Source organism: Corythoichthys intestinalis, chromosome 7 (assembly GCF_030265065.1).
Source record: "Corythoichthys intestinalis isolate RoL2023-P3 chromosome 7, ASM3026506v1, whole genome shotgun sequence".
Taxonomy (NCBI): domain Eukaryota; kingdom Metazoa; phylum Chordata; class Actinopteri; order Syngnathiformes; family Syngnathidae; genus Corythoichthys; species Corythoichthys intestinalis.
Genome location: NC_080401.1, coordinates 15,152,916 through 15,170,210, shown reverse-complemented (window position 1 = coordinate 15,170,210; position 17,295 = coordinate 15,152,916).

The window sequence follows — 17,295 nt, the reverse complement described above, 5'->3', positions numbered from 1 at the left end:
ATTACGACATCCACTGATCTGAACCCCCAAAAGAGCCAGGAAAAACCCTTAATCTTCAGTTTTAAGGAGAGGGGATGCCCCAGTGGTGACAATGGCCTTGTCCCATCTTTTTTTAGATTTGGTGAAGCCTGGAATTTAGAATCACAATATTTTCCCATAAAATGATACATCCTCTGAGTTTAAACTTTTGAATTGTCTATGTTCTGTTCTGATTAAAATAATACAAAAATTCATCATTGCCCATCATTGCTTTCAGTTTTAATTCACAATTTGCATAGTGTCCCAACTTTTATGGATTCAGTTTGTATCTACAGTACATAATTTTTTGTCGGATTCATATAATTCATATGTCCAAAAAAAAAAAAAAAATCAGGAAATCAAGACGAAACAGCTTTTCATTTTGTTTTCGGCAAAAATGCCTATAACCATGAATGCCACAGACATCTATAACCTTCAATGCCAAAAATGTCTATAACCATCAATTCCAATGACATCTACTGTATCAGTGTCAATGCAAAAAGACGGTAATAGCCATCAATTCAACAGCTATGTTCATCAATTTGAGACGAAGATATCCGTCAACTCCAGTGGGAATTAAGAAGGAAAAATACCCATAGTCAACAGGAATTGACTTATCATTAACATAAACTTGAAATGTCCTGAAAATACTCAAAAATCAACAGGAAGTGACCTGATATCAACAAGAAGTGACTTGGAAATGCCCCAAAATCAACAGGTAGTGTCCCGGAAATGCTTGTACTTTGTAGTAAAAGTACAGTATATGTACAATTATATTTAGTACAAGTACATGTGCTTGTCGTAGAACTAGGAGTACAAGGATAAATACGTTTCGTGGAAGTAGGAATATTATTACAAGCACTTGTAGTAAAAGTAGGATGATAAGCAGAAGTAGTACTTTAGATATTCCTTGTAGCAGAAGTACATATACAACTACCTGTGCTAGAAGTGAAGCGAAAAGTACTTGTAGTAGAAGTAGGACAAAAAGTACAAGTAATCGTAGTAGAAGTAGGAGTAAAAGCACTTGTAGTGCTTCTTAGAAGTACCTGTACAAGTACCCGTAGTAGAAGTAGAAGCACTTGTAGTAGAAGTTGGAGAGGAAGTACGAGTACAAGTGCATGTAGTAAAAGTAGGAATAGAAGTACAAGTAGTTGTAGTAAGAGTAGAAGCAGAAGTACTACAAGTACTAGTAGTAGGATTAAAAGTACGTGTATAAATCCATGTACACGTGTATTTAAAAGTATGCATACGTACATGTTAAAATACAATTTTATATACATGTATTATTGCAATTACCAGTACTTGTGGAAGAGGTTAAGGTTCTAGTTTTTTGGCTAAGATTAAGTACAGTTCCATCAAAATCCAATTGATATCCTCCTTGGACCTGTTAAAAATCTTTAATTCCAATATTCAATATTCCTATATTCAACAATTTCAAGGACGGAAACATCCGTCAATTCCAAAGACGGCTGAGTTTGTGAATTCCACAAATGGAAATATCTGTCAATTCAAAGACGGCTAAGTTTGTGAGTTCCACAAACGGAAATATCAGTCAATTCCAGTGAGAATTGAAATAAAGTTACCTACCAGCAGAGCAAAGCATCCCCACGCAATTTCCCCTGAAATTACATTTTCTAGTTTCGAATATAATTAAGTGATATCAGCCAGCAGTGCCGATTCTCAAATGCCCCAGTCAAATTAATTTGACATAGCGACACTAAAGCCTGAAATCTGAGTTGAAAAAAAAAGTCATAATATTACTACATCTACATGTACTGCAATTATAATGAAATTAAAGGAATCGACTGCATCGTTGCTTTTGATGTCATATAAATAATAAATGTTGATGAATGCAGTGGACAGAATACTTCATGAGGTGGAAGAGGAAATGAACCATTCAACTAGACGAAGGGGTGGCCCATTCATCGTTTACTGAATGAAATAATCTGTCCCTTGCACAAATGAGAAAACATGCATGTTTTAAAAACATGGCATGCAAGTTTTATATCATGCCGGGAAATAAATAGATCGATATACATTGAGGAAAATACAGTTGTGGTCAAAAGTTTACATACACTTGTGAAGAACATAATGTCATGGCTCTCTTGAGTTTCCAGTTATTTCTAAAACTCTGATTTTTCTCCGATAGAGTGATTGGAACAGATACTTCTTTGTCACAAAAAACATTCATGAAGTTTGGTTCTTTTATGACTTTATTATGGGTTAACAGAAAAAGTGATCAAATCTGCTGGGTCGAAAATATACATACATGGATCTGAAAAAGCGAATCATTGACTTGAAAAAGTCAGGAAAGTCACTTGGAGCCATTTCAAAGCAGCTGCAGGTCCCAAGAGCAACAGTGCAATCAATTATTTGTAAGTATAAAGTGCATGGCACTGTTTTGTCACTGCCACGATCAGGAAGAAAACGCAAGGTATCACCTGCTGCTGAGAGAAAATTGGTCAGGAGGGTGAAGATTCAACTGAGAATCACCAAAAAGCAGATCTGCCAAGAATTAGAAGCTGCTGGAACACAGATGTCAGTGTCCACAGTCAAGCGTGTTTTGCATCTCCATGGACTGAGAGGCTGCCGTGCAAGAAGGAAGCCCTTGCTCCAAAACAGCATCTTAAGCCTCGACTGAAGTTTGCTGCTGATCACATGGACAAAGATAAGACCTTCTGGAGGAAAGTTCTGTGGTCAGACGAAACAAAAATTGAGCTGTTTGGCCACAGGGCCCAGCAATATGTTTGGAGGAGAAAAGGTGAGGCCTTTAACCCCAAGTACACCATGCCTACCGTCAAGCACGGTGGTGGTAGTATTATGTTGCGGGGCTGTTTTGCTGCCAATGGAACTGGTGCTTTACAGAGAGTAAATGGGATAATGAAGAAGGAGGATTATCTTCAAATTCTTCAAGATAACCTAACGTCATCAGCCCGAAGATTGGGTCTTTGGCGCAGTTGGGTTTTCCAACAGGACAATGACCCCAAACACACATCAAAAGTGGTAATGGAATGGCTAAATCAGGCTAGAATTAAGGTTTTGGAATGGCCTTCCCAAAGTCCTGACTTAAACCCCATTGAGAACTTGTGGACAATGCTGAAGAAACAAGTCCATGTCAGAAAGCCATCAAATTTAACTGAACTGCACCAATTCTGTCAAGAGGAGTGGTCAAAGATTCAACCAGAAGCTTGCCAGAAGCTTGTGAATGGCTACCAAAAGCGCCTATTTGAAGTGAAAATGGCCAAGGCACATGTTACCAAATATTAGCGCTGCTGTATGTATATTTTTGACCCAGCAGATTTGATCACTTTTTTCTGTTCACCCATAATAAAGTCATAAAAGAACCAAACTTCATGAATGTTTTTTGTGACAAAGAAGTATCTGTTCCAATCACTCTATCAGAGAAAAATCAGAGTTGTAGAAATAACTGGAAACTCAAGAGAGCCATGGCATTATGTTCTTCACAAGTGTATGTAAACTTTTGACCACAACTGTAAGTATTTGAACACCCTGCGATTTTTGCAAGTTCTCCCACTTAGAAATGATGGGCGGGTTTGAAATTTTCATTGTAGGTACTATGAGAGACAATCTTAAAAAAGAATTAAGGTGTATGATATTTTAACAATTTATCTGTATTATACTGCTGCAAATAAGTATCTGAACACCTGAGAAAATCAATGTCAATATTTGGTACGGTAGCCTTTGTTTACAATTACAGAGGTCAAACGTTTGCTGTAACCTTTCACCAGGTTTGTACAGACTGCAGCAGGGATTTTGAACCACTTCTTCAGACAGATCTTCTCTAGATCAATCAGATTTCTGGACTGTCATTGTGAAACATGGAGTTTGAGGTTCCTCCAAAGATTTTCTATTGGGTTTAAGTCTGGAGACTGGCCAGGCCCCTCCAGAACCTTGATATGCTTTTTACGAAGCCACTCCTTGGTTATTCTGGCTGTCTCCTTCGGGCCATTGTCATGTTGGAAGACGCAGTCAGGACTCATTTTCAATTCTCTAACTGAGGGAAGGAGGTTATTCCCCCAAATCTCACAATACATGGCCCTTGTCATTCTCTCCTTAATACAGTGCAGTCGTCCAGTCCAATGTGTAGAAAACCCCCAAAGCATGATGCTACCTCACCCATGCTTCACAGCAGAGTTGGTGTTCTTGGGATGGTACTCGTCATTCTTCTTCCACCAAATACTATAAGTGGAATTAAGACCAAAAAGTTCCATTTTGATCTAATATGACCACATGACTTTCTCCCATGACTTCTCTGGATCATCCAAATGGTTATTGGCAAACTGGACAAGGGCTGGTTTAAGGAGGGGAAACTTCCATGCCATGCATGATTTTAAACCATGACGTCTTAGTGTATTACGCACAGCAACCTTGGAAATGGTGGTCCCAGCTCGTTTCAGGACATTGACCAGCTCCTCCTATGTAGTTCTTGGCTCATTCCTCACCATTCTTAGGATCACTGAGACCCTATGACAGGGGATCGGGAACCTTTTTGGCTGAAAGAGGCATGAACACCGCATATTTTAAAATGTAAATCCATGAGAGCCATGCAATATGTTTAAAAGTAAAAATACAAGTAATGTTTGCATTTTATGTAATTTCAACACTTTTGAAGTATAATACGTCTCTGAATTATTTTAATAACATTGTTATGCGCTTGCTAATCAATGATGAGTATTTTTTACCATAAATGCGACTTCTGGTGCTGCATGGTTTTGCTGATAGCTTTGTAGTCTGGTTGATACTTGGTAAGGTTAAGCTTCATGCAGGCGTTGAAAAACTTAGGATGCGTCTCTTTTCATGTTCACGGAGAAGTGCCACAAATCCTCTGTTTTTGCCCACCATGCACGGAGCGCCATCACTGCACACCGAAACAAGTTTATCCATCGTCTTTGTGTGGCTTGAAAAGCGCTCTCCAAATAAAATGCATTATTATTATTATTATTATTATTATTATAATTATTATTATTATTATTATTATCGGCAGATTTCTTTCTTCAGTTAATTCAGTGAAGGACTTGAATAAATCCTGTTTCTTTCATAATCAAAACGTCACAATCACGCTGAACTGGGATAAATTGCATTTGTCTGTTGACTCATCCAAAGCCAAAGAAAAAAATGGTGCCGCATTTATTTCCTTCACTTGCGTTGCCTCAATTTGATTTGACATAATGATGGTATAATCATGAACAGTTCTTGCCGACAGAGGCATGTCTGTTATCCATTTAATTATCTTGTCTTTAGCCAAAAAGTCGTCAAAAAGTTCATTGGCACCATCAAGCATGAATGCTTTGGCATAATCCTCATCCATGATTGGCTTCCCGTTTCCCACAATTGCTAAAGCGCCAGCAAAGCTAGCCGAATTCCAGTCACCTTGATGGGTCCAAACACGGAGTTGCTGCTGACTAGCACTCTTGATAGAAGCTGTTGACATGCTTTCTTCCTGCTGCCCCCGCAGGATATTTCGATGCAAATGTAGTATGGTGGGTGTCAAAGTGCTGCTTTATATTTGACCTTTTCATAGATGCAATTTTATCATTGCATATTAGACACATCGTAGAACATGCTCTGTCCACAACGGCAAATTCCTCTGTCCATTCCTTCTGAAACTAATACAATACTCCTCGTCTGTTTTTCTCTTTGCCATCTTCTCAAAAGGGTTTCTAAAATTAGCTGACGACGCGGAAAACGAAACTAGAAACGAGGGAAGTTTACTTCACGCACATGCGCACATCGGCCGCTATTTTGGAGAGCAAAACACGGCAACCCCACTTGAACAGTGTCTCTTCCTCATCTGCATTGCCTATGCAATTGATTGATAGATAAATAGATAAATAGACACAACAACATGTACTGTATGTTTGCCACTTTCCCACTAAAAATACTGTGAACCAGATTTCTAGTCGCCGGTGACCGCCGCCGTTTCACGCAATGCGCAAAGGAGTATAACGAAACCTTCTTTTTTCTTAATAATTAAAGATTTGTCTGCGAGCCAGATACAGCCGTCAAAAGAGCCAGATCGGGCTCGCAAGCCATAGGATCCGACCCCTGCCCTACGAGGTAGCTCTTGCGTGGAGCCCCAGTCCGACGGAGATTGACAGTCTTGTTTAGCTTCTTCCATTTTCTAATAATTGCTCTACGGTGGCTCTTATATCGCCAAGCTGCTTGGCAGTTGCCCCATAACTCTTTCCCTCCTTGTAGAGGTCTAAAATTCTGTCACTGATGTGTTTGGACAGCTCTTTGGGGTGGATAGGTGTTTATATGCAGCTAACCACCTCATACAGGTCAAAAAGTCAGACTCATAAAGTCCATCTCCACTCCACTTATTTAGGAGAACAAGTGGAGTGGAGGTGGACTTTTTAAAGGCGACTAACAGGTCTTTGAGGCTCACAATTCTATGTTATAGACAAGTGTTCAAATAATTATTTGCCGCTGTATAATACAAATACATTAAAAAAAAAAAAAAAAAAACATACGCTGTGATTTCTGTAATTCTTTTTTTAATTGTCTCTCACAGTGGACAAGTACCTACCATGAAAATTTCAAACTCGCCCAGTTGAACTTGCAAAATCACAAGGTGTTCAAATACTTTTTTTCCGCACTGTAGCTACAGTATATAGATGCTTATGCAAAGGTTATGCTCAGCGCGTGATTTATCAACACATGATTGTTGTATGCATGTAAGCCATGAAGGGCAAGTGTTCTAAAGGCCTTTTCATACTAGTGGCTAACGGCAGCTCAGTGTGAACGCGTCCAATGAACAATATGGCAAGACGACAGAGCCCTGTCGTTTTGACGTAGCCACGTTGAAGAAGTAGGACTAACAAGCCGAGAACTCTTGTCCAAGTTCCACGCAAGAATGCATTTTTTTTTTTCATTTTTGTTCAGAAAAGTCCTTACGTTTCTCATTTTAAGGAGGTTGAGGAAATTATTCAGCTGTGAAAAGGGCTCTGACTCCAGTGAGCACGCTATGTCATTGCTCTGCCCTCTTGTGCAATAGTTCAATAGTTTCAAATTGCATGGAGAATGACGTCATTGATAAATGGATTTTTTAAAAAAAGGCAAAAAAACGGTCAGGTGACTTTGACGAGAATTTACTCAGTCGTTATACAGGGGATTTTTCACCGACATCATGAATGTCATGTGATTCCACCCAAAGAAAAACTTTTAGCCATTTTGGCCGTTTAGCACACTGTGTATACGTACAGTGCAAATTAAAGTACATTGTTGCACAAAAATGGATGACAACGTGTCATCGGACGATTCAGATTAGTTAACGCTGGGAGTGGTATATTTCCAAGATATTGCATATGGGTTAACTGAACCGTATTGGTTGCTGAAAATGTACTTGAAGGAAGTGTTGTCGGATTCTGGAGTGCAGAATTTGGAACACTCGGACATGATACAAAGGAATTTACTTTAGTGCACACTTCTCACAATCAGACAAGGGCGTAGGTTTGCGTAGGGACGGTAGGGACATATCACTACCAACTTTTCCGGATGCTCAAATTTTCCCCACCATTTTTTTGAGCAACTTTATTTGCATTATATAATGAGTTCAATTTTTTTTTCGGTTTTTCAATGAATTCTTTTCATAATGTTCAAGCCTTACATTTATCCTTCTTCACTTGCTGAATGTGCCTGTCCATTTTTTCCCTCTCAAACGCACATCTGAGGACTTGCATTTATCTTAAATGTATTGACTTATTTTCCACATTATTTATTTCTTTATTTTTATTTCTAGCCTATGCAGAGGTTTTTTTTCAGATAATCATACATTAATCATAGTTGAGGTAAAAAGTTGCATGTTCTCCTCGTGCCTGAGTGGGTTTTCTGCAGGGACTCCGGTTTCCTCCCACATCCCAAAAACATGCTTTGTAGCCCGATTGAACACTCTAAATCACAGGTCTCAAACCGATTCCAGAAAGGGCCTAGTGGGTGCTGGATTTTGTTCCAACCGATAATGCGCAGAGAGTTTAACCAATGAACTTCCTGCTGAAACAAGCAGCACCTGACAAAGTTTAACTGATTACACATGTAAAAGATCTAATTGGTGAAAAGGTGTCCTCTTCATTGGTTGGAAAGCAAACCTGCACCCACTAGGCCCTTTCTGGAATCGGTTTGACACCTGTGCTCTAAATTGTCCGTAAGTATGAGTGTGTGCGTGAATGGTTGTATGTCTCATTGTGCCCTGCAATTGGCTGGCAACCAATTCAGGGTGTAGCCTGCCTACTGTCCGTAGTTAGCTTGGATAGGCTCTGCAACCTTCGTGAGGAAAAGCGGCATGGAAAATGAATGCAGGAATGAGGTAAAAGGTTTTCATATTTTGTTGCGTTTAGCTGTGCTTGTGGACAAAAGGAGTAGTGTTTTACCTAAAGGAAGGCTCCATTTTTATTTATTTTTGTCATACCATGACTAAGAAGTTTTTTTCAATTAATATTTATTGATTTAGATAGACATTGTTGAGTGGTCTTATGACAAATATTTTTTTTTTTTTTTTTGCATTCCTGGATAGTTAAGAGATTATTAACCATATTCAAATATTGCAATTTTAAATTTGCTGAATAAAATTATTATGGAGGTTGTTTCTTTAATCGTTTTTGAAAACAAAGGTTTGAATATACGTGAATGTTAGTACAAGTCAATACAGATTTACTTTGGATTGATCATTTAGCTTATCAACTATTTAGGTTCATATTCATGAGAAATGTAGCCTTGACCCTCATTCACCCAATCTGTTTGGTCTTAATAATGTCCTGCCCCCATGAAAAAGTGCACATGCAGGTTATGTCGTTCATCACACTACCAATGTTGAGACTAAACCTATGCCCTTGCATTTAGAGGAAAGTTTTGCTTCATAGTACCCATTAAACACCACTTTATACACAAACCATCGCCATTAACCAGTGGGGAAGGACAATAAATTTGTATACTGTAGTTGGTATAAAATGGTCATGACATAGCCTCGATGTGTCATTTGAAACAAAACTTTCCTGTTCTAGCAGCAAGCTACGTCACGCCTCTCCTACTCATGGTGTATCCATTAAAAGTTGCGATTTTCACAATTTGTGCTCAAATGCAACTCAGTTCTTCCTTCGAGTGATTCAATGTTTGCGGGAATAAAAAGTTGAAATCCGCCAAAAAATAGGAATTTTTGAAGGACGATGTAAATGTGTAATGGGATGTGTGAAGGTGTTTACTAGCTTTAGCTTTCTGTTTATTTGTTTTTGTAAAGTCCATCCTGGTTCATGGAGGATGTTGAACAGACAGAGGAAGCACTGTTCCAGTAGAGTTGCCATAACTTAAATACCTTCATCAAAATCATCAACATGTAATGTGCTCCTTCTTGATCCATGCACAGCACCTGCACCAAAATTTCTGGATATATTTGGGCGGCATAATCCTTCCTGTTCTTTTCTATCCTCTTTTGCTCAAAAAAAAAAAAAAAAAAGAAAAAAAAAAGTCGATTAAAAACCATTGGCTGCCTAAGACCTCTGTTTATAGTGTATAAAATCTCTGATGGGTAGCAGCTCTACACCCCTCAGAGCTACCATATCCAAAATACACTGTAATAAATGAGCACCTCATTAAATTGTGTTGAGTTACTTAATGTTGAATGTAAAAAGGTTGGAAGACATACACTGACTGTGGTGACATTAACCTTTCAATAATATGTAAATTTATGCAGTATTAGACCACCGACAGCGTTGACTTACAGTATTGAATCTGCCTAGGCATCCCAAACTATGTGTTCATTAACACATTACTTATACCAGGAAATCAATTGCAATTCATGTGTTTTGTATAATATTTTTGTCTTACTGCAAGAAAAATATCAAAGATGTCTAGAAGGTATAGCCTTAAAGACCTCCTAAGTTAATGTGACCTAATTATGGTTACTAGTAGGAGCCGAGCAAGTATGACATACTGTGTATGAAGTATGGTTACCCCAGCAACGACTGTCAGTGAAATTATTGGGGGGTTTGTGTGACTTCAAGGTACTCTCCCCAGAATGTCTGTTTTAGAAAAAAGTTAATCAGGCCATTTTCCTGGTCAGCAATGTTAGAGAGTGAAAATCGTTAGATTAGTTGAAGATTAACAACATGTTCGTAAAAAATGCATACAGTGTATCACAAAAGTGAGTACACCCCTCACATTTCTGCAGATATTTAAGTATATCTTTTGATGGGACAACACTGACAAAATGACAGTTTGACACAATGAAAAGTAGTCTGTGTGCAGCTTATATAATAGTGTTAGGTTTTGTGTTTGTTTTCTCCTAGTGTGTCTTGTCCCTGTGATTGCCCATTGATTTAACCTGTTGGGCCTCCTCCTAGTGTATCTCCAATCTGCATCCTCCTGTGCTCACCTGTTCCTCGTTGTGTCGTTACCCCTTGTCTGTGTGTGTACATAAGCTTCCGGTTTCTTTTTACTCCTTGTTGAGTCATTGTCAATGTTGAAATCAAGTCCTGTCCAAGCCCTCGTGCACCCGTCCCTCCTATTAAGTTTTGTTTGAACATTGCCTTTTTGATCCCTATTCCTTTTGGTTGCACTTTGTGATTTTGTTAGTTATTATTAAAATGTTTTTTGAGTTCACTGCCACCTGCCTTGCTGCGTTTTTTGTTTCCCTGCATTTGGGTCTACACCATCTGCCTGCCCCGCGTCCCTGACAATAGAGTTAATTTATTTTCCCCTCAAGATAACTCAAAATATAGCCATTAATATCTAAACCCCTGGCAAAAAAAGTGAGTACATCCCTTAGAAACTACATACCTAAATGTCCAAATTAAGTACTGCTTGTCCTTTTCCCTCCAAAATGTCATGTGACTCATTAATGTTACTAGGTCCAGGTGTGCATAGGGAGCAGGTGTGTTCAAATTTGTAGTGCAGCTCTTACACTCTCTCATACTGGTCATTGAAAGTTCCAACATGGCACCACATGGCAAAGAACTCTCTGAGGATCTTTAAAGACATATTGTTGCGCTACATGAAGATGGCCAAGGCTACAAGAAGATTGCCAACACCCAGAAATTGAGCTGCAGCACAGTGGCGAAGATCATCCAGCGTTTTAACAGAGCAGGGTCCACTCAGAACAAGCCTCAGGTTGGTCGTCCAAAGAAGCTGAGAGCACGTGCTGAGCGTCACAGCCAAATGCTTTCTTTGAAAGATCGTCGCGGGAGATTGAAGAGGTGGGGGGGTCAGCCTGCTAGTGCTCAGACCATACGCCGCACTCTACATCGAATTTGTGTGCATGGCTGTCACCACAGCACACTTCTGAAGACGGTACACAAGAAAGCCCGCAAACAGTTTGCTGAAGACATGTCAACAAAGCACATGGATTACTGTAACCGTGTCCTATGGTCCGATGAGACGAAGATTAATTTGTTTGGTTCCAATGGTCTCAAGCATGTGTGGCGGCGACCAGGTGAGGAGTATAAAGATAAGTGTGTCATGCCTACAGTCAAGCATGGTGGTGGGAATGTCATGGTCTGGGGCTGCATGAGTGCTGCAGGTATTGGAGAGGTACATTCCATTAAGGGAAACATGAACTCCAACATGTACTGTGAAATACTGCAGCAGAGCATGATCCCCTCCCTCCCGAAACTGGGTCGCAGGGCAGTGTTCCAGTATGACAATGACCCCAAACACACCTCCAAGATGACCACTGCTTTGCTGAAGAGGCTGAGGGTAAAGCTGATGGACTGGCCAAGCATGTCTCCAGATTTGAACCCAATAGAACATCTTTGGGGCATCCTCAAGCGGAAGGTGGAGGTGCGCAAAGTCTCAAATATCCGGCAGCTCCGATACATCGTCATAGAGGAGTGGAAGAGCATTCCAGTGGCAACCTGTGAAGCTCTGGTCAACTCCATGCCCAGGAGAGTAAAGGCAGTTCTGGATAATAGTGGTGGCCACACAAAATATTGACAATTGACATGTTGTCGGTTAATATTGACAACTTTCACTGAGGGGTGTACTCACTTTTGTTGCCATGGGTTTTGATAATAATGGCTATATTATAAGTTATTTTGAGGGGAAAATAATTTAACTCAATTATACAAGCTGCACACAGACTACTTTTCATTGTGTCAAAGTGTCATTTTATCACTGTTGTCCCATGAAAAGATATACTTAAATATCTGCAGAAATGTGAAGGGGTGTACTCACTTTTGTGATACACTGTATATGTGAAAACGATTATTGCTCTCCTAAACCACTCTTAACCACATCAATAAATACACTGCACTCCATCCAATCTTTTCCTTTCCCCTTTCACATTAACTAACTAATGAGCCCCACACCATTGGCTTTCTATTGACTGCTTTGGAAAGGCCATGAGTTGCTAGTTTGCACACTGATGATTTAGCTTTTGCTTAGTATTCTGTGGTAGTCAAATGGAAGACTTCAACAACATTAGAGACAATATTGCCCGACTTTAAACCAAGCTGGACGCATAGGAATGAATTATGTACAGCATGTATGTCGTGTAGTCTTGCAGGAGATTCCACGTTTTCTTTTATTAAATATTCCAAGTTCCAAAGGAAAAGAGCAAGGGTTGTCATGAATATGACCTGTAACAAGATTAATATGTTGGTTGGTTTTAGTACACAACACACAGGAAGAGCATTTTCAACAATGTTTTTTTTGCTCTTTAGAGAGTGTCGGTTTCATGTTATTCTGATGACTCAATGGAATCAATTCAACGTCATTGTTTCCCTGTTTATGCTTTTGCCATTAGGTAATTTTGGGAACACTGCAATATATTGGAATTATTATTAAGCTGTAGAGAAAATAATAGCTTGCCTGTCTCTAATAAAATTTTATCAGGAAGTTACAATTGTATCAAATGGTGCCCTTGCACACGTTTAATTCAGTAAGTAACAAAACCTCTGATGAAGTACAAATCCCGAATCGTCATATAGTTTAAGATCAGTAGTATTACAAAAGGACACCATAGATCGCGGTCCAGGACAGTCTCCAAGTGGACATTTCACAGCGCAGATTTTATGAATTTCAAATTCTAATCTGTTCTTGAAGTCTGCTCGTAATTCCTCAGATCAAGTGTGCACCAACATTCCACTGAGTAAACCAGATGGCCCAGAAATGTGCCATGTTTTAAGGAAATTTAGAGAAGTCTGCTTATAGGTGAAAAAGAGAGTCAGAGATGTTCAAGCTTTTAGATGCCATTTTATGACGTTTTCCCCCAGAACGGTCCAACATTTAAATAGTAAAAAAGAAGGCATAAAACCAAATAACATTCATTCATTCACATGCAGTACTCCCAGCTCGAATCTATTTGAAGTCTATCTCTGTCAATGGCAGTCAGGCAATTAAAAAAAAAAAATCTGAACATTCTTCCAAGTAAGCGCAAAATGAGGTCATATTGACGATATTGTTCTCTCCCTTACATCACAAAAACCTTGCATTTCAACTATTGCTGCAATGATTCATCGATTAATTCAAGTAATTTGATTAGAATAAAAGCTTCTGATCAAATTCTGCTGCTTCAATGATTTGTTTAATTACCGTGGGGTTGCAATGGTTTGTTTTGAAAGTGTTTGAATTTAGTTTGATTCATTTGGGTGGATACACTGCCCTCTAGTAGCAACAGTGAATACGATATAACTCATTTAACATGGTTGAATCCGGCTGCTCCCTGTTAAGACCAACATAAAGTAGGTTTTTGTTTGAGCTAATGTGATTTATTATGCAATCGTCATCTAGTTTATAGGTCTCTTAGAAGTTTTTTGGGGAATATATGTTTGAACGATTTGTTAAGAACATTGTAAAAAAACTTTAACTTTCCATACCATTTATGGCCTATTGCTATGCAAGTTAGCTAATTGCTCTGTTGTTGTACAGTGATCCCTTGCTATTTCGCGTTTCAAACTTCCCGCCCTCAGTCCATCGGAAATTTTTTTTTCAATTAAAAAAAAAATACAGATGAGCTGTCCCGAGCCGATCGCATAGTCTCAATCTCGCTCCCTCCCTCCCTCCCTCCCTCTCCATGCTCTCTGTTGGTCAGGCAGTGAGTGCACTGGCATTGCCAATTAAAGTTAACGATGATTGAATGATTGATAGATGTTTAATGTTTGAACTTGCCATAGAAGTGGACTTCAAAGCACGGCATGCGTCAGTCATCGTTTAACTTGTTAAAAAAAAACTTTAAAAAAAACTGCAATGCTCAAGCAGGTCGAAATCCAGCATAGGGCTACTGCACCTTAAAACATGTTGAGTTTTCTCCTTGAGATAACTGTTGATGTGATTTGGTCTAAACAAATAAAAGTTGATTTGATTTTATTTGATTTAGAACACATCCATAACTGAACAGTATGGACATGCAGGTGACAATGTTTTTTTTTAGGTAACCTATTGTAGTTCTTCGGTTTTATTATTATTATTATTATTATTATAGTTATTTTGTTCCGCAGCCCCTTTGAGCTCAATTTGACCCCCTTATGTCACTTACAGCAACAAATCAAGTCAGAAACCTTGGCGTAATTGTTGACTCAGACCTAAAATTTGATAGCCATCTAAAACCCGTCACTAAATCTGCTTATTACCACCTAAAAAATATAACCAGAATTAAAGGGCTTCTGACTCAACAAGACATGGAAAAACTTATGCATGCATTCATTTTCAGCAGATTGGACTATTGCAACGGTATATTTACGGGTCTTGATAAAAAAAATCAATCAGGAAGCTGCAGCTAGTACAGAATGCTGCAGCCAGAGTCCTCACAAATACAAGGAAGCTGGACCACATTACACCGGTTTTGAAATCGCTACACTGACTTCCAGTGAATCAAAGGATAGACTATAAAATACTACTGCTCGTCTATAAAACACTTAATGGCCTTGGACCAAAATACATTCTTGATTTGTTAGATTCCTATAAGACATCTAGACCCCTAAGGTCGTCTGGAACTGGTCTCCTGCATGTTCCAAGAACAAGAACCAAGCAGGGTGAGGCAGCATTTAGTTATTATGCTCCTCACCTCTGGAACAAGTTACCTGAACGTCTGAAGTATGCTCAAACTGTAAAACGCTAAGACGCTTTTGTTTAGCACTGCATATCCATAACTGTCTATATATTTCAATCTACTTGCTTTCTATTCCTCTTGTGCTTATCTCCATTGCTGATTTCAATTATTATTAGTAATAGTAGTATTTGTTTTATTTTTATTTATTTATTTTTATTCTATTTGTGATTAAATGCGATTTTTATGTATAATTTTATTTCCGATTTTGATTGTCTTGGTTTTTACATTGTATTGATTTAAATGTGATTTTTATGATCTTCATGTAATGTAAAGCACTTTGAATTGCCTTGTGTTGAATTGTGCGATATAAATAAATTTGCCTTGCCTTGCCCTTAGAATGCTTCAAAATGCACCAAAATAGGCAGGCAGGTCAAGACAGGTGCAATCTTTGATATCATCTAACACAAAATTCCAAATACACTATGTAGCGCCCCCTAGCAGTCATTCTTTGTCCCGCCGACGCTTTGAGCCCTACTTTGACCCCCTCAGAATGCTTCAAAACTCACCAAACTCAACAGCCAGGTGAACACTGGTGAAAACTTTGATAAAATATTAAAAAAAAAAAAAAAAATATGCGTAAATGTGTGTAGCGTTCCCTAGGAACAAAACCAACATTTATTTATTTATTTATTTATTTATTTAAAGGTGAAAGTGTTATGTTACAATATGGATCCAAACACAGACTTTGAAATTAGAAGTATTTATTACAAAAAACGAGAACAAAGGGAGCACGCCAAAGTAACGCGAGTAAGAAAATACAACTGAGAGAGCACGCTAAGTAACGCGGGTAAGAAAATACAACAGAGAGCACGCTAGAAAACGCGGGTCAGAAAATACAACTGAGAGAGCACGCTAGAAAACGCGAGTAAGAAAATACAACTGAGAGAGCACGCCAAAATGGCGTGAATATAACAGTACAAAATTATAATGACAAAATCCCAATAAAACACAAAGGTAAATGAGATCAAACCAGAACACGATTGAAGAATGTCGGGAAGCACCAAGGGTGACGATGAGCACACAGCGGTAAGCAAAGCAGGTAACAAGCAAATGCAATAGTCCGACACTCGCAGACGGTGACAGGAGTCCTTAAATAATGAGCGCTCCAAATGTGCCACAGGTGTGCAGCACAGCCCCGCCCATCCAGCTGCATAATGTGCTGGAAAGGAAAGAAAAGAACTGAGAAGGCACATAAACATGACAGAAAGAGGAGGTAAAAACGCACACGTTAAAACTTAAAAACACATCAGTACTACATGAATGGGATACCATACGCGGTGCCCAGACTGCTGTTAGTACTACATCCAGTTTTCTTTGGGTGGGCAGAGCGCGTCCGTGGGTTGGCACTGCCCCCCCCCCTCCCCGGTAATGCCCCTGGCTATGGTCAATTCTATCCTTACAACATATGGGAAGACAATCTAAATTACCTGTATAACTGAACACATGTTATAATGCAAATAAGGTTGCTTAAAACTTGGTGGGGACAATATAGCTACGTTCATACTACAGGTCTTAATGCACAAATCCGATTTTTTTTCATATCTGTTTTTTTGGCATGCCCGTTCAGACTGCCTTTGTCCATTGAGACCATTCAAGTATTAGGCATGCGCACTAATTCGCAGTCCGACACGCGCTGAGCAAGACGACCCGCATGCGCAGAAACATCAAAACAAATGACCACACATGTTGGCTGTCATCCGTCATTCCAGGGATTATCATATTTAGCTCGTTAAAAAGAGGACACAAATAACAGACATTAATAATCCACGTTTAGTTTTATTTTCAAAGTTTATATGGACCGATAGAACGTATACACGCACACACATAAGCCTTGACGTGTGTGCGTGAAATGACGTGAGTGCGTCAGTTTGCCCCGACTCGGCCATGTGTGCAATAATGAAATATTGCTCATTCGGCGCACAGAATTAAAATCGAAAATTGACAGGGTTATCCTTTACTGCATTTTATTTTTTTATGACTGTGGTCAATCCCGCTTCGTGCTTAAAAGCAGAGTTCAAGCTAGGCGCTAATGCCTGCATCGCTGCCGTCCTTCGTGCCTCTTGCTGTTTGCTGACGTAATTAGTGCATGAATTCCGATTCCGGAGACTGGACAGTACAGACCGCTGCGACAGTCTGGAAAAATGTGGCCCAGATCGGATTTGAACCACATATGAAAGTGACCCAGATCGGATTTGAAATGGTCCAGTTCTATGCGACTT